A 22,521-nucleotide genomic window follows, 5' to 3' on the forward strand; every position below is an offset into this window, starting at 1 on the left:
GGTTCGTTTGACCTAACCTCAGAGAGTCAGGTACCAGTGCATGAAGAGCTGCCAGTCTTCATCCTGTGATTCCTCCTCCCCAACTCCAGGCACGTCAAGACATGCTGAGCCCTATACTGCATGGACAATCGTCTCCAAGCTGCGCAGGTCCCTGTCTGCAACTAATTCAAGAACCCCAGGTCCTCGGCTGCTCCAAAAGTGTTCTGATGTGAGCCTACAGCACACCCTGTAAATCCATCCCAGCTGCCCCAGCAACCTGCCCGCCCCTCTTCTGGGACAAGTTCACCAACACCTTACTCCTCTGGCACAAGGAGCCCAACATATTTTCCTTCTGCTGTGAGAAAAGCAACCTGGCTGGCCACCATGCATCAGGAACCCAGAGATGCTCCGCCTAAAACCGAGGACTTGGGCACCACCATTTGGGAAGTGGTCTGGAGTACTTTCCAAAGAGAAATGCAGTCAGAGCTGGGCCTGCACCTGGAAGCAGTGGAGATTTGCCCTCAAGACAGGGCTCTCCCACCTGTAGTGCCCAGGCACCTGTCTCTGGAGGAGGACCACCAGCAGCAGCGAGCGCATCACGGTATTGCTGATCTAGACCAGCTTATGATGCAGTCTCACTACTACCGGAGAAGCACTGGAAGATCCGGCAAGCGAGCTTGAGGGGACACTTTGTCCCAAACTCTCTCGGGTGAGGGAAGGAGCGCAGTCACCACTCCTAGCTGTGGACTCGATACGCCTCTTCACAGAGCCACATGACCCCTCCTCCGCTGGCTTCCCCCAAGGGGGGGGGGATGAAGCTGAAGGCACAGATGCACCTGAAGAAGAGCGGCCTCAGCAGCCATCAGAACAATCAAGACAGGCAGCTGCAGAGCCCACAGGAACGAGGGACGACCCAGAGGGGGAAGAGCCAGTGCTAACCAGCACTCCCAGGGTGGCATGCCTTCGTAATGTGTGGAAAAGCAACCGGGTACAGCTCGCAAGGGACTTGGTCAGTGCCGCCGAAGTGACAGAGGAACGCACGTATAACCTTTTCAAGGAAACAAATGAGCGGGAACACAGAAGGGCCAGTGGGCGTCTAGACTGTGCATCAGGCAAGTCTGTGTGTGAAGGCATGGCAGCCCCAGACTACGCCTCTGATCGGGCAACAAGGGATCGAACTGCCACCACTGACCGAGAGATGGATGTGCTTTGAAACTTGACAGCAGCCTTGCAAGCAGTGGTGCAAGGCCAGCCAGGGCAAGCTCCATGCCAGCCCTATCCTTACGTGCCACCACAGCAGGATCTTCTCCTCCCTAACCCTCCTGCTCCTCCTCCTCAGCACCATCCTCTAGTACCACCACTGCCTCAACCTCCAGGCCCACAGCAGCCAGAATATGCGCCTCCAACCTGTCTTTCCAGTGGTCCCTACAGTGGATCCATTGGTCACACCACACCATGGGCTACAGCCAGCTGAACACCCCTCTGATCCACTGGAGGAAGCAAACCTTGCACCTCAAAGATGTCTGTGGAACAGTCATCGCCAACCACGCTCTTCCATACAGGCAGACATGGAAGAGGAACTTCAACATGGAAGAGGAGCCAATGCCCAGTAGTTCCTTTCCCCCCACCATGCTAGGCCCCCTTTCCCCCTTGGGGGGAAAAGTAGGCTGGTCACAGGAGAGGGACGAGGGAGGCTTCTGTAGAAAACCTTCTTGAGCAGTTGGGCTGTGGTTTGGGTGTGTGGCCTGTGGGAAACATAGCAGTGTGTGCAAAATGAGAGTTCGCCGTCCAAAGGGAATTGTAGGTTGGAAGCAAAGGTGGGAAGGAGGGTGAGTGAGTGAAACCGGCTTCACCGATGGGGGGGCAGGGTGAAGCAAGCTAAAACTCCCTGGGAGTTGTGGAGGGGAGAGGCGGAGGATGCTGAGCAAGAGCCGCTTCTATGGTCGATGAGGGAGGGTAGATGAATGAAATCTGCTGCTTTGGCAGGAGAAGAAAGCAACTAATATAAAACATTAAAGGGCATTTTAAGGTGTACAGTTTTAGAACAAGTACAGGCAGGTATCAACTGGCATGGGGCGGGGGAGGGCTCAGAAAACTTTCCAACAGGAGCCGGCAAAGGCAAAACATGCCTCGAACACACAGCAGACAAATAGTAAAAGGGCTGCTGATGTAGCAAGGGAACAAAGGATTACAGGACATGGATTTTGCCCCAGAGGTGACTGGGGTACATTCTAGAGTCGGCTGGAGGACTGAGGAAATGAGGTGGAGAACAAGCCATGGCAAGCCTGATCATCTGCTGGGGGGAACATGGCTTGCTCTGCAAACTGCCATCCTTCCGAAGCTCGTTTGCAGGGTGGCTTAGCGTAATGTGTGAACCTGGGCCGCATCTACATGGCGCCAATTTCATTGTTCATTCTGTCGGAGCTGCACAGTATTAGTGCTGCGAATTAACAACTGGGGTGGTAGATGGGAGGGTTAAAGCGGGCTTCCCAAGCTGGGAAGAGCAGAGAGCGCAGAGCTGGGGAGGAGGGTGCGCGACTGGAACGTAGGACTTGCTTGCATGTAAACGTTCATGCACATTTCTGAGGCAGGCAGGCAGGCCGGCAGCCGCTGCCTCTGGAGATTGAGCCGGTGCAGAGAGCACGGAGCTGGGGAGGAGGAGAGAGCGAGGAGCACGTAGTCTCTTAACTGCCCAGTCAACAGGCTCCCCCCTGCCCCCTGCAAAAACACAGGCTCAATGAAGTACTTCTGAGTACATGTTTCTGAAAGTCACCCGCCCCGGCTCCTGCCCCTTCTTGACTGCACAGCTTCAAATCCACAGGCACCCAAGCGTTTCTCAGCTGTGTTCCTTTGCAACTGAACGTCTCCACTCTCAAGCTCAATACTTAAAGCGAGAGAGGCAGCGACGTGGAACTGAAGGCAAAAAGTTACTTCCTGGTAGACGTGATGTTTGCCCCGCTGCTCTCCCCCCGCCCCCGGCTACTTTCCCTTCCACCTATCAGCGCGGCGCTGCGAAGGAGGAGGGGCATCGCTACCGATGCCACAATTCCAGCCCAAGGAAGGGACAGACAGCTCAACCCCCCGCAGGGAACCTGAAGCAAGTGAAAACTTTGCAGCAAATGGACTCGGAGAAATCCAGATTTCTCTGTGAAAACCACAGTTGGGCTGCGAAGCAGTGACCGCATCATCTGTCACAAAGATCTTCCCTTCGAAGCGGCACTGGGGCAAATGGCTCATGTAGATGGGGCCCCAGTGACTGGCCGAAGGCCATCCAGTGAATGGCATGGCTGCGTGTGGATCCGAATGTAGTCCAACGTTATAGGTTTCAGTGCCTGCTAATGTCCGCATATCCAGTGGTTGTTAAAGGCAAAGGTGCAGGGGCAATAACATATTTGCAATCCTTTCCACTATCTGTACAAAATTCTCTTTGCACTTTGGTATTTGTTTTTCCATGCAAACAACAACAAAAAAGAGTTTGAATTTTAAAATATACTGACATACGTGTGTATAATACATAAGAATGCTTGGTCTATTATTACAATATGCTAAAGTAGGCCATGACTAAGTGTAAAATAAAATAAAAATCCATATTTATTTTTATTTGCATGTAGTTTGCCCAGTTTTGAACCAGACCCTTTAAAAACAAGTTGATCTGCAGCAATAAGCAAATAATAAGCAAATTTAGCTCCATACCTTGAAAAGCTTAATGTACTGATGTTTGCATATTAGAGTGCTTTTAAAGCCACAGAACCAGGCCAGACCCTTTTTTTTTTTCCTCCTGGCAACCATGGTTCAAAAGTTGGAAAAGTTTCTATTATGAAGATCAGCAGAGCAGGTTGGTGGGAAAGTGGCAAGCAATTTACTCTGACAAGGTGGCCAATGCTACTTCTTCTCACCTTGGAGAGAAATGGTTAAAATTGTGTTGGTAAGAGTGTAGCAGGTGTCTACTTCTACCTCTGGAGAATTATCTGTGGGGAAATGAGGCTTTTCACATGTGTGTGTCTCCTAGTCAGAAAGGAAGTGAAATATGAGGCCTAGGGGTGTGGTTTAAAATGAGAGAGAAATTTAATAGCAGCAGGAATTTGGGGCTGCTGAGTTTGTAGAGCTTCTTATTTTGTGCTGTGTTTTGGAAGATGCTTAACATTTCTGTGTTAATTCTATATATGCTTATAGGGAATAGGTCCTGTATAGCTGTATACTGGGCTGTATATTGGGCTGTATAGCTGACAGCTGTCAAACAAATAATACATAATACAAAGTAATAGATTTACTTTGAAATCAGTGCAAGATCCAACCCCTAAAGGTAGAGAAAAAGAAATAAAAGAGCTGGTCTCCCTCAGCTCACACAGAATGAAATCCTTAGAAGGGAGCATTACTACACACAGGCAGAGGATTTTCAGAATCCGCTCCCCCCTCCCCCCCAGCATGCTTTTAAAGTAGTTCAAATTGAAGTGACTGTATCTGGCCCAGGGGAAGGCATTTCCCCCCTTCCTCTGCATCCTCATTATACTGTATGTTGTGGGTGGTCACACCAGGCAGTTAAACAAGTGTGAGTTAAGTGGCTGCAGGTGTGCATATAGTCTCTTCTCTGGTTCTTGCTGCTAAGAATAATGCAGGTGTACAGTTAAAATATGCATGTTTCTGACTAGATTTAAACCTGTCGCTACCCATAAGCCAGAACTTCTATATCTCCAATGTGAAGGTGTTGTTATGATCCAGATTCTTGGTAGCGTGCAAAACCTTCTTGCTATAAAAGTGACAACTCCAAATAGTCTGAAGACCAGCTTTTTGTAAGTGGCATAGCTTTTACTGACTACTTTTTCCAGTGGGATAATCCTAAAACTTTACAGCTGGGCCCAGCGTACCATTGTAGGTGGTTTGCAAAAGCCTGGGGGTTCTCCAGGCCTAGATCCACACTGGTGCTTTTTATTGATATTGAAGTGCACTGATAACTACTGGGGCACGTTATCATAGAATCATAGAATAGTAGGGTTGGAAGGGGCCTACAAGGCCATTGAGTCCAACCCCCTGCTCAATGCAGGAATCCAAGTCAGAGCACCCCTGACAGATGGCTGTCCAGCTTCATCTTGAAGGCCTCCAGTATGGGAGAGCCCACCACCTCCCTAGGCAATTGGTTCCATTGTCGTATTGCTCTAACAGTTGGGATGTTTTTCCTGATGTTCAGCCGGAATCTGGCTTCCTATACTTGATCCCATTATTCCATGTCCTGCACTCTGGGATGATGGAGAAGAGATCCTGGCCTTCCTCTCTGTGACAGCCTTTCAAGTGCTTAAAGAGCGCTATCATGTCTCCCCTCAGTCTTCTCTTCTCAAGGCTAAACATGCCCAGTTCTTTCAGCCTCTCCTCACAGGGCTTTGTTTCCAGTCCCCTGATCATCTTCATTGCCTTCCTCTGAACCTTCTCCAGTTTGTCTGTATCCTTCTTAAAGTGCAGTACCCAGAACTGAACAGAGTACTCCAGATGAGGCCTAACCAGTGCTGAGTAGAGGGGAACTAGTACTTCACAGGATTTGGAAGCTGTACTTCTATTAATGCAGCCCCAAATAACATTGGCCTTTTTTGCAGCCACATCACATTGTTGGCTCATATTCAGCTTGTGATCTACAACAATTCCAAGATCCTTCTTGCTTGTAGTATTGTCGAGCCAAGTATCCCCCATCTGGTAACTGTGCATTTGTTTTCTTTTTCCTAGGTGCAGAACTTGGCATTTATCCCTATTAAATTTAATTCTATGTTCTGGCAGAGGGACAGGGGGAGTGTGACCCTGTTGATTCTCCTGGACCTCTCAGCGGCTTTCGATACCATCGACCATGGTATCCTTCTGGATAGGTTTTCTGGGTTGGGAGTTGGAGGCACCGCGCTGCATTGGTTCCGCTCCTACTTGGATGGCCAATTCCAGAAGGTGGTGCTGGGGGATTATTGCTCTGTGCCATGGCAATTGTGCCATCGGGTTCCACAGGACTCTATTTTATCCCCCATGCTGTTTAACATCTACATGAAACCACTGGGGGAGGTTATCCGGAGGTGTGGGCTGAGGTGCCATCAATATGCCGATGACACCCAGCTCTACCTCTCTTTCTCATCAAACCCAGGTGAGGCAGTGGCTGTTCTGAATCAGTGGCTGGGCACGGTAATGGACTGGATGAGGGCCAATAAACTGAAACTCAATCCAGACAAGACAGAGGTACTGTTAGTGGGTGGTTCGTCTGCCCGGCTAGGTGATATTCAACCTGTTCTGGAGGGGGTTGCACTCCCCCTAATGGATCAGGTTCGTAGTTTGGGGGTGCTCTTGGATCCAGAACTGTCACTTGAGGCACAGGTGAACTCAGTGGCACGGAGCACTTTTTATCAGCTTAGGCTGGTATACCAACTACGCCCTTATCTGGACAGAGACAGCCTAGCTACAGTGATCCATGCTCTGATAACTTCTCGTCTGGATTACTGCAATGCGTTATACGTGGGGCTGCCTTTGAAAACGGTCCGGAAACTTCAGCTGGTCCAAAATAGGGCAGCAAGATTGTTAACAGGGACTGGCCTGCAAGCTCATATTACACCAGTACTTTTTCAGCTGCACTGGCTGCCAGTCGATTTCCGGGCCCGATTCAAAGTGCTGGTATTAACATTTAAAGCCCTTCACGGCTTGGGGCCAGGTTATCTGAAGGATCGCCTCCTCCCATATGTGCCTGCCCGGACCTTAAGATCATCTTCAGCGGCCCTTCTCCGTGAGCCCCTGCCAAAGGAAGTGAGGCGGGTGGCTACTAGGAGGAGGGCTTTTTCTGCTGTGGCACCCCGGCTCTGGAATGAGCTCCCTAGTGAGGTTCCCCTGGGACCTACATTGTATTCCTTTCGGCGCCAGGTGAAGACCTTTTTATTTTCCCAGGCATTTTAGCTTTCTAAACTTTTAGCTTTGCTGTTTTAAATCTGTATTTTAAACTCCTGCACTGCTGCTAGGTTTTATTGTGGTTTTATTGTTATATTGTGGTTTTAATGTTCTATATATTTTAAATTGTTTTATTGTGTGCTGTTTGGTTTAAATTTTTGTGAACCACCCGGAGAGCTTCGGCTATTGGGCGGTATAGAAATGAAATAAATAAATAAATTCTGTTGTTTTCTGCACAGTGCTCCAGGCTATCAAGATCACTTTGAATGTTGTTTCTGTCTTCCAAAGTATTAGCTATCCTGCCCAATTTTGTGTCATCTGCAAATCTGATCAGCATTCCCTGCACCTCCTCCTCCAAGTCATTACTAAAAATGTTGAAGAGCACTGGGCCCAGGACTGAGCCCTGTGGTACCCTGCTCCTTACCTCTCCCCAGTTTGAGAAGATCCCATTGATCAGCACTCTTTGAGTCCGATTCTGTAGCCAACTGTGGATCCACCGGATCGTTGTTTCATTTAGCCCACTTTGAGCTAGTTTGCTTATCAGGATATCATGGGGCACTTTGTCGAAAGCTTTGCTGAAGTGGGGATATATTGTGTCCACAGCATTCCCACGGTCCACAAGGGAGGTTACCTGATCAAAAAACGAGATGAGATTCGTCTGGCAGGACTTGTTCTTGGCAAATCCATGTTGGCTTTGAGTAATCACTGCATTGTTTTCAAGGTGCTTACAGATGGATTGCTTTATCATCTACTCCAGAATTTTCCCAGGGACTGACCGGTCTGTAGTTCCCAGGTTCCTCCGTTTTCCCTTTTTGGAGATAGGGACAACATTAGCCCTCCTCCAGTCATCTGGCACCTCACCCATCCTCCATGATTTCTCAAAGAGAATAGACAAAGGTTCTGAGAGTTCTTCTGCCAGTTCCTTTATTACTCTAGGATGCAGTTCATCTGGCCCTAGAGATTTGAACTCATTCAAAGTTATGAGGTGTTCCTTGACCATATGCCTATCGATCTCAAGCTGCAATCCTGCCCCTTCAGCCTATACTTCACCTTTGCTAGGGGGGTCATAGACCCACTAGCGGGAGAAGACTGAGCCAAAGTCGGAACTGTGCACTCTGCCTTTTCTTTGTCATCTGTTATCATCTTGCCATCCTTATTTAATAGCTGAGCCACCATTACTTCCCTGTGTCTTTTACTATGCACATATCTGAAGAAAGCTTTTTTGTTGCTTTTAGCTAGGGATGTACGAAAGTCACTTACCTTGAACGAAATTTGATTTGCGGTGGGGGGGAGGCGCTCCGTCCCTCCCCCCGAAATTCTGGCGGGGGGGAGGCGCTCCATCCCTCCCCCTCAAAATTCTGGCCGTGGGGGGAGGCACTCCACCCCTCCCCCCTGAAATTCTGGCCAGGGGGGAGGCGCCCCGTCCCTCCACCCCCGAATCCTGGCCGGCCGGGCCGCAAATGGCGGCGGCTGTAGCCACCGCCGTTTGCGTCCCTGCAGTCAGCCGTGATAGGCTACGTAAATATTTACGTAGCCTATCACGGCTGAGTAAATAAAACAACAACAACCGCGCATACACAAATGGCGGCGCCCATGGGCGCCGCCATTTGTGTTCCTTATTTTGGCACGTCTAGTCTACGTAAACATTTACGTAGACTACGGCGAAAATAAGGGGAACACAAATAGCGTAGCGTCTACGCTATTTGCGTTCCCCTTATTTTCGCCGTAGTCTACGTAAATGTTTACGTAAAGTAGACGTGGCAAAATAAGGAACGCAAATGGCGGCGCCCATGGGTGCCGCCATTTGCGTACACATGGTTGTTTTTTGTTTTTTTGTTTTACTCAGCCATGATAGGCTACGTAAACATTTACGTAGCCTATCATGGTATTTTTTAAAAATCTAGCCATGATAGGCTACGTAAATCTTTACGTAGCCTATCACTTTTTTGGGTTTTTTTTACTGGAAATGGCGGCGGTAGCAGCCGGTCGGAAGACCAGCCGCCACAGCCACTGAACCTCCACCGCAGCCGCCGCCAAGAGGATTCGCCCAAGGTAAGTCCCGTCCCGGGGGGGCGGGGGGGGGCAGACCATTTCGCCACCAATTTCAGGGGGCCGAATGCACTGGCATTCGGCCTCCTCGAGATTCATGGCGAAATTCTCTGACATCCCTACTTTTAGCATCCCTTGCTAACCTCAGCTCGTTCTCAGCTTTAGCCTTCCTGACACCATCCTTGCAATTCTGTGCTACCTACCTGTACTCTTTGTTGCTTGGCCTTCTCTCCACTTCCTATATGTGTCCTTTTTGTTTTCAGGTTATCTCTAAGCTTTTTGTAAAGCCACATTGGCTTGTTCTGTTTTCTTCCGCCTTTTTTTCTTGTTGGAATTGTTTGCAATTGTGCCTTGAGAATTTCCTTTTTTAAAAACTCCCACCCGTCTTGGACTCCTTTTCTCATTAGAGTCGCTTGCCATTAGTCCATCTAGATCAGGTTGTTTATTCCAGCCATTCTTACCTGGGGCCATGCTGCCACTCAGGGGGCAATCTAATAATCTTGGGGGGCATTCAGAACTTTTGAGGGCAAATGGGGGGCATTTTGGATTTTAGGCAGCTGCTTCTCCCCTCTTGTAGTGGCTTCTGACAGATTCTGGAGGAGACCTATTCTATACTGCTCATCAGCCTTTAGGATAAAATCCCAAATCCTAGATTTCTTCACAAGGCCCTTTAAAAAGTGGCACATAGCAAAGAGGAATCAAACAGGAGTGCCACTTCAGTGTGTGTGTGTGTGTGTGTGTGTTTAAATCAACAAAAATAATAATCTTCCATCCATTTACAATGGGAGCAGCAATGCACTGTGTCTACTCAGAAGTAAGTCCTGTTGAATTAGTATAGGATTGCTACCTAAGTATGTGTGATAGCTTCCAGAAAGAATACAACAGCCCTGTAATAGCAATAAAGTCATGTGAGGAATAGGTTCTCAAACAAGAGCCAATTGGCCTCAAATAAGAGTTGGATAATGCCCATCAAGCACCCACTGGATATATGCCTATATTTCAAATACAGTTGCTTTGTCTCAAGTGCTGCTTTTATGTTCTCATTTTTTGCCTGTGGCTTGGGGAGCATTCAGTGATAATGTTGCATGCTTGGTGGGTGGTAGCGGATTCAAGATTAAGAACCACTAGTCCATGCTGACTGGCAGTGACAGTGGCTTTCTTGGGTTTCAGATGGGAGTCTGAAATTTCCCAGCCTGTGGAAATGCTATGGGAGACGCATTGGGCATCTCTAAACCAGCCTAAAATCCTGCATTTAAAATGGGGCTTTCTGCTTCCCTTTTCCTGCCCCCTGTATCTGAGTCTCCCATTCTCTTTTATTGATGTCGCTCCTCTTCTTGCTGCTTTTACTCTTTTCATGGAGCAGAACACAACAGGATAATTTGATAGCTCATTATCTGCCATCTATTTAAAAACAATGGGCATTTAGTGCAGGGGATGCCTTGAATGATCACAGAGTCATATAAAGAGCCCGCAAACTTCTGTGAAATCGCAGGATAAAAGCTCAGTCTGAAGGAGCCCTCAGTATTAAGAAAACTAGGGCTTTCCTCTGTACTGCTTTTGAGCTCCAGTGGGCTAAGAAACTTTGCTTGAGGGAAGTGAGGGATCTGATGAGAGAAGGGGAGCTCTGATTATACTGGAAAACATACCTTCTTCATATGTTCTCTGTGTGGACAGTGAACACCAAAACGGCAGCAGATTCTGCCTTTTGATGTCTGTGCATTGAATGGCTTATCCGTAATGTGCAGCTCCATGTGACTGGGAACCCTGACAAACAGAATTCCCATGTGGATTTCTGCTACCTCATGGTTGCTGGGCCTTGCCTCCACTCACACGATCACTGTACATGTTGAGAATGTATGAAGAAGGCTAAAGTTTCTTCCCATTCTCTAGTCAGGTCCAACTCATCTTGTTTCCACAAATACCTGTTGAGAAAATGGGAGCCTCTCTAGGGGTTCCACTTTTTAAATAGCCCTGCTCCTGTGCCTTTAAGCAGGCAGAAATTTATTGGGTCAGGGTGTCACTGGCATGGTGGGAAAAGCTTCATCTGCTCAATTTCTGTGTGTCAGGCTGTTATTGAAGGCACAGGAGCAGAGCCAGTACCATGGTGGCAATCCTAGTTCTTATGAGGTAGTGATTTTGAGTACAGAAGCAGGTGGGGTAGTTATTTGGAATTAGTGGACAATGAAGTGTTTTGTGTATAGTACTGGGACACTGAATAATCAAATTTGTATTTATATTGCAATAATTACTGAGTTTAGGCTGCAGTCCTATACACATTTATTGGGAGTAAGTCCTCATTGAACGCAAAAGTACTTACTTCTAAGTAGCCCTTTTGTATATAGTGTTTCACTGCCAGTGGGTTGTATCAGGTGGAGAGCATGAACTAAGAGAGAAAGAGCAAGGCTTAGTTCAGCTGATTGCTGCTTAAAATTACAAACTGACTGCAGTTAGCAGGGCGCAATGTGAATTTTCAGCCTCCCTCTCTTCCTTTGAAGTCATTTCCAATATAATTTTTCTTGACTAACAACAACAATAGATGGCATGGATATTTTAATCCAGAAAAGGCGTAGAGAAGATCAGTGCATTCAGAATATTGGCAGAGAGCACAGTAACACACACATTGTTTCTCAGCAAGCATATAATTCTTGAACTCTGCGAGCTGTTCCAGAATTAGTCGGCAGAATGTAGGACTCCTCCGAAGCAGTGTCTATTCATCATGCCAGCCAGAGGGAGAGGCAGCAGCCAGCGCAGCATAAACAAAGACAGGAAAGAGGAGAAATCAGGTTCTCTTTGCAATTTCCTCCAGCCTGTCCCCCACCCCCTCTGTTCCTTAAACGCTTTTATTTAATAATAGGGTTATTTTACACTAACTCTTAGGAAATCCTAATATATACTGTATAGACTTACAGTCTAGGATCGTGGTGGTGGCTCAGACAATTGGGCAACCCAGAAGATTTTCCTTTACATGTAGTTTGGGTTAAAGCTTTTATTTGTGTGGCATCTCAGAAGCAGAAGGTGTCAAAATCCTTACAAACGAAGGGCAACAAATGATGAATGGGTGGGGCCACATGAAAGAGATGCTGTCTTGACTGAATGTACCTTACAGATACAAATGTCTCTGCCAGAAAAGGGAGCTGCATGGTAAAACCCTGTGCTGTTTCTCTTCTTGGAACACTCACTCTTGCATTTTAAAAGGCTTTCCTTCTCATGGCAAAGATTTATTACAAGAAAGCAATGGAGGGACATGAGAAAGAGCCAAGGCATGGCACTTATGAGGGAGTTTTCATTATGTAGAGTGAGCCCCACTTGTTCCTAGGAAATGACAGATCGTGGCTTTAGGGCTGTGTGGAGACTACCAGAGCACCCACATGCCGCCCTGCATCCCCCACCCTAAGAAAGAGACTCTGTCAGTAAAAAGAGGAGAGGGGGAAAGAAAAATACCCTTTCTGGTGTTGCTGCCAGAACACTGAATTGCTGACTGAGTGACACTGTGCTTTGTGCTCAATAAGCAACCATCTTGTCTGCCTGTTGAGACATCTCAATTCAAGGCTATTTTTACTTGTCACTCTATGTTGTCAGGTTTGTTCTATTTCTACTCAATTTAAAATGGATTTCAAGCAAAACCCATCATCTCCTACTGAATTAGTTTACAGACTTTGGGTTTTGGACACCAGAATCTTATAATCAGGGCAAGTATGATGGTGCATGGAAAACCCCACAATTCCATGCCAAGGAAATGACTTTAGGCAGAATCCAGTGGGAAGTTCTGCAGTCACCCCACTGAAATGAAAAGGAGATGGCACAAGCTCAGATCCTGCTCCAAAATTATAATCAGCCTCAAGGTCCAAGCTGAGGGCCATACTAAAAGTTCTGCTAATCACACATAGCAGAGCTATGCAGGATTGACTTAGGGTGCAATCCTATGCAGGTTTAGACAGAAAAAAGTCTTACAACTCCCAGCATTCCCCAGATTGCACCATAACTTACTTTTGTGTAAGTGCTTGGGCCTAATTCAGATTGGGACTGTGGCAATTTGGGAAGGGAGATTTAAACTTTGATTTTTGGCCCAAAATTCCATCTCTCTCTCTCTCTCTCTCTCTCTCACACACACACACACACACACAATCAATCAATGCAGACTTCTCCCCCCCCCCATCCCACATGGGGAGGATGGAATTTTGGGCCAAAAATGGGAGGGGGAAGCTTTAATCCCCACCCCCATTGTCACAGTCCCAATCTGAATCGGCCCCAAACTAATTTTGCCCATCAGAATAATTGTCTGAAATAATACAGAGCTTCTGATTCTGAATTTTTAACTTTAAGCTTCATAAACATCAGAAAATGGAAGGTTTGGGTCATGGAAGGCTTAGAGGACACACCATTCAGGAAGTTAAGCACTTCATTGTCTGTCATAAACAAGAACAGACACAGTATCCTGCTCCACCTGGGTCAGGCTGAAGGCTATGCAAATGCAGGGATGAATCCAAATAAGGAAGTCAGTTAAGCAGGCAATGGACAGCACAAAGGTTTCAGTCCAGAAAAGTAACAGGCTAATTTTATTTATTTAATTAATTCATTTCTATACCACCCAATAGCCGAAGCTGTCTGGGCAGTTCACAACAATTAAAAACAAACAGCACACAATAAAACAATAAAAAATATATAAAACATTAAAACAACAACAAAACCAGAATAAAACCTAGCAGCAATGCAGAGATTTACAATACAGATTTAAAACAGCCAAGCTAAAAGTTTAGAAGCTAAAATGCCTGGGAAAATAAAAAGGTCTTCACCTGGCGCCGAAAGGAATACAATGTAGGTGCTAGGCAAACCTCACTAGGGAGCTCATTCCAGAGCTGGGGTGCCACAGCAGAAAAGGCCCTCCTCCTAGTAGCCACCCACCTCACTTCCTTTGGCAGGGGCTCACAGAGAAGGGTAGCTGAGGATGATCTTAAGGTCCAGGCAAGCACATATGGGAGGAGGCGATCCTTCAGATAACCTGGCCTCAAGCCATTAAGGGCTTTGAACGTTAATACCAGCACTTTGAATTGGGCCCAGAAATGGACTGGTAGCCAGTGCAGCTGGAAAAGTACTGGCATAGTATGAGCTCATTGGCCAGTCCCTGTTAACAATCTTGCTGCCCTATTTTGGACCAGCTGAAGTTTCTGGACCGTTTTCAAAGGCAGCCCCATGTATAACGCATTGCAGTAATCCAGACGAGAAGTTATCAGAGCATGGATAACTGTAGCTAGGCTATCTCTGTCTAGATAAGGGCATAGTTGGTATACCAGCCTAAGCTGATAAAAAGTGCTCCGTGCCACTGAGTTCACCTGTGTCTCAAGTGACAGTTCCGGGTCCAAGAGCACCCCCAAACTATGAATGTGATCCTTTAGGGGGAGTATAACTCCCTCCAGAGCAGGTTAATATTACCTAGCCGGGCAAACGAACCACCCACTAACAGTACCTCTGTCTTGTCTGGATTGAGTTTCAGTTTATTGGCCCTCATCCAGTCCATTACCGTGCCCAGGCACTGATTCAGAACAGCCACTGCCTCACCTGGTTTTGATGAGAAAGAGAGGTAGAGCTGGGTGTCATCCGCATATTGATGGCACCTCAGCCCACACCTCCAGATAACGTCCCCCAGCAGTTTCATGTAGATGTTAAACAGCATAGGGGATACAATAGAGCCCTGTGGAACCCCATGGCACAATTGCCATGGCACAGAGCAGTAATCCCCCAGCACCACCTTTTGGAGTCGGCCATCCAAGTAGGAGTGGAACCACTGCAGTGCAGTGCCTCCAACTCCCAACCCAGACAACCTATCCAGAAGGATACCATGGTCGATGGTATCGAAAGCTGCTGAGAGGTCCAGGAGAATCAACAGGGTCGCACTCCCCCTGTCCCTCTCCCTCTCCCGGCAGAGGTCATCCCACAGGGTGACCGAGGCAGTTTCCGTTCCAAAACGTTCCGTTCCTGAAGCCCAATTGAAATGAATCTAGATAATCCGTTTCATTCAAGAGTGCCTGGAGCTAGGGATGTATGAAAGTCACTTACCTGTTCACGGATTATGCTGATGCTGGGGGGGAGGCGCTCCGTCCCTCCCCCCGAAATTCTGGCCAGGGGGGAGGCGCTCTGTCCCTCCCCCCCCCGAATCCTGGCCGGCCAGCTCTGCTCCGCAGGGATTCTGAGGAGCCGCTGGCCAGCTCCGCCAACGGCCGGACATCCGGCTGCTGGCTAGCAGGGACGCAAATGGCGGCGGCCATAGCCGCCGCCGTTTATGTCCCTGCAGTCAGCCGTGATAGGCTACATAAATGTTTACATAGCCTATCACGGCTGATTAAAAAAAAGACACACACACACAAATGCAAATGCGTTCCTTATTTTGGCACAGCAAAAATAAGGGGAACGCAAATAGCATAGACACTACGCTATTTGCGTTCCCATTATTTTCGCTGTAGTCTACGTAAATGTTTACGTAGACTAAGACGTGCCAAAATAAGGAATGCAAATGGCGGCGCCCATGGGCGCTGCCATTTGCGTACGCACATTTTTGTTTTTTGTTTTTAATCAGCCGTGATAGGCTACGTAAACATTTACGTAGCCTATCACGGTGTTTTTTAAAATTTAGCCTTGATAGGCTACGTAAATCTTTACGTAGCCTATCACGTTTTTTTGTTTGCTTGTTTGTTTGTTTTAAACTTGGAAATGGCGGTTGCGGCAGCCGGTCGGAAGACTGGCTGCCGCCGCCAAACCAGAGCCACAGCCGCCGCCGCCGCCAGGAAGATCTGCCCCAGGTAAGTCCCGTCCCGGGGGGGGGCGGGGGCAGGGGGCCGTTCTGCCACCGATTTCAGGGGGCCGAATGCACTGGCAATTGGCCTCCCCGAGATCCGTGGCAGAACGTTCGTACATCCCTACCTGGAGCTGTCCTGCAACCACCCGTTCAAGCATCTTGCCCAGGAAGGGGATGTTGGCCACTGGCCTGTAATTGTTAACATCCTCCCAGTCCAGGTTAGGCTTTTTCAGGAGTGGTCTGATTACCACCTCTTTTAAAGCAGCCAGCACCACTCCCTCTCTCAAGGAGGAATTTGCAACCTCCTGGACCCAGCCAGACATCCCCTCCTTATTTGACTTAATAAGCCATGAAGGGCAAGGGTCAAGCACACAAGTGGTCGATCGGACTTGGCCAAACACATTGTCCGCATCCTCAGGCCTCAATAACTGACACTCATCCAATGAAACTGGACCAGACGGTGCTCTGAACGCCTCTACCAATGGAACTGCATTAATGGTGGTGTCCAATTCATGACGAATCTGAGCAACTTTATCTTCAAAGTGCTGCGCAGACTCATCATAGCGTGCAACCAAGGGTTCCACAGTCTCTCTCCCTGGCCCAAAATGTAACAGGCTGCAAACCATTCGGAAAAGCTCCACTGGATAACACAGAAGATGCAACGCTGGTGGAAAAGAACTGTCTCTTTGCCACCCTCACCGCCAGAGTAGACTCAATAATGAGCTCTAACCTGTGTTTGGTCAGACTCAGCACAAGTTTTCCTCCACCTGCGTTCCAGCCGTCTCCCCTCTTGCTTCATTGCCCTCAGCTGAGGTGTATACCAAGGAGCTGGCCAGGCTCTGCTCAGAGGGAGAGGATGCTTGGGCACAATCATGTCAACAGCCCGAGTCATCTCTGCATTCCACAGAGCGACCTGGGCTTCGACAGGAGCACCAGCCATACCAGCAGGAAAATCCCCCAGAGCCCTCTGGAATCCATCGGAATCCGTTAGCCTCCGGGGGCGGACCATTTTCATAGGTCCCCCACCCTTGCAGAGGGGGAAGGCTGCCAAGAGTCTAAACCTCAGCAGGAAGTGATCTGACCGTGACAAAGGGACAGATGTTAATTCCTCCACTTTCAGATCACCATCCTCCTGCCCAGTCAAGAAAACCAGATCAAGCATGTGACCTTTTACATGTCTTGGGCCGATGACATGTTGGGACAGCCCCATGGTTGTAGGGATGGCGGAGAATTCCGCCATGGACTCCAGTGAGGCTGAATTCCAGTGAATTCAGCCCCCCGGAGTCCGTGGCGGAATGGAGCAATCCCCCCTGCCACCCCACAAAGTCTTGGCAGACCGGCTCCTACCTGCCTCCAGAGGGTCCGGATCCAGCCACTGCTGTCTGCCGTCCAGTCTTCGGCTGCGAATGGTGTCCTACATACCAGATGCCTTTGCGTCCCCGCTTTAGCCGTGATAGGCTACGTAAATATTTACGTAGCCTATCACGGCAAAGAGCAGGGACGCAAATAGTGTCCGCTATGCCATTTGTATCGCTACTCTTTTCATGATAGGCTACGTAAATATTTACGTAGCCTATCACAGCAAAGCAGGGACGCAAATGGCATCTCCTACGTGGGACGCCATTTGCGGCCACAGCCCGGCAGTGGACAGAAGTCCAGCAGCCGGCGGCTCCATGGACTCACTGGGGAGCGGAGCCAGCCGGGGAGGATTCTGGGGGGGAGGAACGGATTGCCTCCCCCCCATCAAGGATTCTGGGGGAAAGGAACAGATTGCCAGACCTCCCCGGCGGACCCCCTGCAGACGCAGGTGAGTGGGGTTTCATACACCCCTACATGGTTGTCATGGCGGCCATGAAGTCCTGAGCTGCCTTGGATACAGTGGCCTCAACATGGAAGTTGAGATCCCCCAGGACCATCATCCTAGGGGTCCTCAATACCAAGTCCGAGACCACCTCCGTCAGCTCAGGCAGGAAGTCTGATGGGCAGCAGGGTGGGTGGTACACCAACAGAATCCCTAACCTGTCCTGAGTACCCAACACAAGGTACAAGCACTCAAGATCTGCACTCGAATGAGCAGGAAGCCGAGAGAGAGGGATTGAATTCCTATAGACCATGGCAACCCCGCCCCCCCTCCCTGACCCTCGAGTCGGTGCTGATGCTACACCAAGTACCCAGGAGGGCACAGCTGGGAGAGAGTAACCCTTCCCAGTTCCCCCACCCAGGTCTCAATAATACATTCCAGATAAGCCCCCTCATCCACAATCAAATCATGGATGAGGGAGATTTTATTTTGGACTGACCTGGCATTCAGCAGCAGCAAAGACCAGGGGTAAGCTGGTAAGGCTGCCAGGAACCATCAGGTTGGGGGAAGAACCAGAAGAGGGGACAGCCATAAGGTGTCTAGCCCCTCTTCTCAGCTGGCCTGTTAATCCCCCACCACCATACCTCCCCCTACCCGTGACCACAGTTATGGCGGCACCTCCCCGAGTTGCTTGAAGGACTTCCCAGACACATATTAAAATGTTAAGATGTAAGATATAAAACAGTATAAAAGAATATAAAAGAGAGGCAGCAGCTAAGAAGGGGAGATAAGATCTGCGTTTGCCCCTGTCTTCCTGGTCTTTAAAGCTGCTGCCCTCTGCTGCTGCTATTTGCTGCTAGTATCTCTGGTTGCTGGTATCTCTGGAGAGGCAGCAGGTGGGTCTTCATATGCTCCTCCATGCGTCTCCAAGTGCACACTTAGCATCGCACTTGGCGCGAGGCTGAGGCACTGCCTCTGGCAGCCCCGCCTAAGGACCTGTTTGGCAGGAGCAGAAACAGGCTCAGGGTCCACCTCGTGCAACTGGTCCTCTTCCCCACAGCTCCTTCCCAACCAGTCTCTGGCAGCCCCGCCTCCGGCAGGAATGGTCAAGATGCAGGCACTGGTCAAGGCACAATTTAACCAGGCAAGCAGATGTTGTCCAGAAGAGAGGTCTGAGCCATAGCCAAGGTCAGAACACAGGAGAGTGGTCAAGTAGAAACACAATCCAAGAAGCAGAGTCGGGGCAGGAGTCCAGAGGTCAGCAGCACGGCAGTCCACTCAGGAGGCTCCAGATCATCCTCCGAAGAGGATTCCTCCAAGGGGGCATGACACACAGGTAGGGGTACACGAAAGCCACTTACCTGGTCTCGCAGCTTGCTTCGCGGTGGGGGGAGGCGCTTCGCTGCTCCCCCCGAAGTTCAGGCCGGGGGAGGGAGGCTTCCCTCCTCGCCCGGCCGAAATTCAGGCCGGGGGGGAGGCGCCTCGCCTCGCCCAGCCGCGAAATAAAAAGTTTTTTTAAAAAAACGCCCCCGTGATAGGCTACATGACGATTAACGTAGCCTATCACGGCTAGATCTGCAAAGTCAGCCGTGATAGGCTACGTTAATCGTCACGTAGCCTATCACGGGTGACTTTAAAAAAAAAAAGTGCGTACGCAAATGGCGTCCCCCATAGGAAGCCGCCATTCGCGTTCCTTATTTGGTCGCTGTAGTCTACGTAAAGATTTACGTAGACTACAGCGACCAAATAAGGAACGCGAATGGCGGCTCCCTATGTGGGCCGCCATTTGCGTACGCACTTTTTCTTTCTTTTTTTAAGTCACCCGTGATAAGCTACGTGACGATTAACGTAGCCTATCACGGCTGACTTCGCAGATCTAGCCGTGATAGGCTACGTTAATCGTCACGTAGCCTATCACGGGGGCGTTTTTGTTTTTTTTTACTTTTATTGGAATGGCGGCGGCAGCGGCCGGTCAAAAGACTGGCTGCCGCCTCTCCCCCTGTCAAAGACCTGATGAACTGCCGCCGGGACCCGCCGCCGGGAGGGACATTCGGGAAAGGTAAGTCCCATCCCGGGGGGGGGGCGGGGGGGCAGAGAATTTCTCCCCGAAACTACTCCAGGGGGCCGAACACGTTGGCACTCGGCCCCCCAAAGTTTCGGGGAGAAATTCTCCCCCATCCCTACCAGGAAACCTCTGGTGCCAGCCAGATCCACTAGGCCAGGTGACACCTGGTGGCTGAAGTATATAATGACACTATCCACACAGTGTGCATGAACGGAAGCAAGCTCCTCAGTGGAGCACATGCTGCTGCATGTAGAAGCTCCCTGATTTGTTCCTCAGCACCTTCACCCAAGGGGATCCCAGCCAGCAGGACTGGGAATGCCCCCAGGCTGAGAGCCAGCTCCAGCCAGAATAGACACTGGGATGGATGGCATAGCCTAAGGTGGCATAAAGCAGCTTCATATGCTCAAACGCTTAAGTGCTGTGTAGGGTCTGCTCTTGAATGATAATTAGGCTTTCATGGCCTGCCTCCCTTCTCTAAGCTCAGCATTAAAAATAATTAAAATGGCAAGACTACACAACTGTGATTGATTATCTTCTGGGCACAGTAAGATCTTTGCTTTTCTAATTTTTCCTTTCCTTTCTTCTCATTTCCCACTGATGGTATGACTCTCCATAATTTGCCAGATGAAAAGGTGGCAAAATGTACCACAGGGGTGCATTACAGCTGGGGAGCAATGACTCTCCCTCAACCATTGTCGGTACACAACAACTCGCATGCGTCCGTCATCAACCCACGCCCACCCTTCTGCCTCCCTCTGATCAGAGAAAGATATGTTCTTCCCTCTACCCAGTGGGCACTGGTGCAGAGGGCTAATTGTGCAAAGAGGTGCTGCTTCCAAATAGCACAGTTAAAAGTGTGATTCTGAGTGTCACTAATCACAGTCCACAGCTGGGGCTAATCAGAGCAGGTCAGCTGTAGCAAAGTTCTCTCTTTCCTGGGAGTGAGCGGCCAGAATGAGCAAACAGGGCGAGAAAATGCATGTTCTGTGTGGGACTGGTCTAAGTGGCAAGGAGGGGTGGATTTGTGGCTTTTGAGTTGAGCTTGAGGCTGCTATGAAGGGTTTTTTCTCTATGTGTTGGGCTTTGTGCCCCCCTCCCCCAGCAGCTGAGTCACCTGCCCCTCCCCCAGCTGCTTGTTTAAGTTGGGGGTGGAGCTTTGACTGCTGGGTCACCTGACTTGGCCTGCTGCTATAAGAGCTGGTGGTGTATGGATGGAGCTGCAGTCAGAGCAGGACATCTTTGTAGCAAAGCTTTCGGGTTTTTGGGAGTGCACAAACAAGGGAGAGGTTGTGGGGCAGTGTATGGAAATGGCAGAGCCATCTGGCATGCCTAGCACCGTGGAAAAGGAGGGAGCTGTTCCAGCGTCCTGCTGGGTGTATGCCTCGTTTGTCTTCCTGCCTAGGACAACAGGAACCACATCTGCAGCAAGTGCAAGAAGTGATGAGGCTGGAGGCCTCCAACTAATCGGAGAGAATGAAAGCTTTGTAGATGAGAGACAGGAGGCCCTCCTCAAGGAGCAACAGAAGGGGGGGTCCAAGGAAGAGGAGGAAGAAGACAAAAGGCAAGAGGGGTTTTAAAAAGAAAACTTCTCAACTGGAATCAGCTCAGGCATCTTTTCTTTTTTTAATCCTCCATGGAGAGGTGGGGGAGGATTGTGGAATGAAGATGGGAGAGGGGAGCTTAAATCCCTCCTCCCAGAGTGCCATGGTCCTGATCTGAGTTAGGTCTGCATGCACTTACGCTGAGGTAAATAATCCAATTATGCATACCTCTGCTATGTGTGATTTGAAGAATGTGTAGTTTGGCTCTATGTCCCATTGAACTTGATGGGCCTGACCTTTGAGCAGACATTCACAGGATTGTACTGCCAATGTGTGAAGGCTTTTAATGTGCCCAGTTTTAGTTATTTAAATTGCAGCTGTGGGGAAAGGGTGTGATTAGGATTGGGACCATGACACATAGGGAGGGGCTTAATCCTTTCTTGCTTTGCCATGGTCCAGATGAAAACTGCTCCTGTAAGCTGCTGTTTGTCCCGGGAGGTAAGCTGCTCTTGGTACCAATGGCAAATAGCAGCTGGGACGGGGGTCATTTTTGTCAAGACCATGATGGGGGGGGCATTAACTGCCTCCCTGTGTGCCTCAGTCCTGATCTTGATTGCCACCCCCTCCATGGCAACTATTTAATTAACAAAATACAGACACATTATGTGCATCCACGTGTTCAACATACCTGCCCGAGAACTGAGATCTCTCGGATCTGATGTCCCATCAGTACGAGACATATGCTATTGTGGGATGTGGGAGAGGGCCTTCTCTGCTGTGGCACCCCGGTTGTGGAATGCCCTCCCCTTGGAGGCCTGATTGGCACAGACATTGGTCTCGTTTCGGTGCCAGGTAAAAAACATGTTGTTGTTCAGTCGTGTCCGACTCTTCATGACCCCATGGACCATAGCACGCCAGGCCTTCCTGTCCTGCGCTCTCTCCCGGAGCGTGCTCAAGTTCATATTCATTGCATCCGTGATGCCATCTAGCCATCTCATCCTCTGCCGTCCCCTTCTCCTTTTGCCTTCAGTCTTTCCCAGCATCAGGGTCTTTTCCAGGGAGTTTTCTCTTCGCATTAGGTGGCCAAAATATTGGAGCTTCAGCTTCAGTATCTGTCCTTCCAAGGAGCACTCAGGGTTGATTTCCTTTAGGATGGACTGATTTGACCTCCTTGCAGTCCAGGGGACTCGTAAGAGTCTTCTCCAGCACCACAGTTCGAAAGCATCCATTCTTCAGCGCTCAGCCTTCCTTATAGTCCAGCTCTCACAGCCATACATTACTACTGGGAAAACCATAGCTTTGATTAGACGGACCTTTGTCGGCAAGGTGATGTCTCTGCTTCTTACTATGCTGTCTAGGTTTGCCATAGCTTTCCTCCCAAGGAGCAAGCGTCTTT

General features: G+C 49.2%; 1 protein-coding gene across 5 annotated transcripts in view; it reads left to right on the forward strand.

Annotated features, from left to right (window-relative positions):
* The window catches only part of LOC146347555 (protocadherin alpha-C2-like), a 202,114-nt gene that overhangs the window by 173,732 nt on the left and 5,861 nt on the right, over positions 1-22,521 (forward strand). Inside the window, exons 4-5 of one of the 5 annotated variants that reach the window (XR_014790333.1) lie at positions 18,580-18,855; positions 20,987-21,145. The exons of the other annotated variants lie outside the window; for them this stretch is intronic. The gene's annotated coding sequence lies outside the window, so the exon portion shown is untranslated. The remainder of the gene's footprint in view (positions 1-18,579; positions 18,856-20,986; positions 21,146-22,521) is intronic. 5 annotated transcript variants of the gene reach the window in all.

The sequence above is a fragment of the Heloderma suspectum genome, chromosome 4 (genome assembly GCF_057233095.1).
Source record: "Heloderma suspectum isolate Gila_16-S chromosome 4, 16-S_ref, whole genome shotgun sequence".
Lineage (NCBI taxonomy): Eukaryota > Metazoa > Chordata > Lepidosauria > Squamata > Helodermatidae > Heloderma > Heloderma suspectum.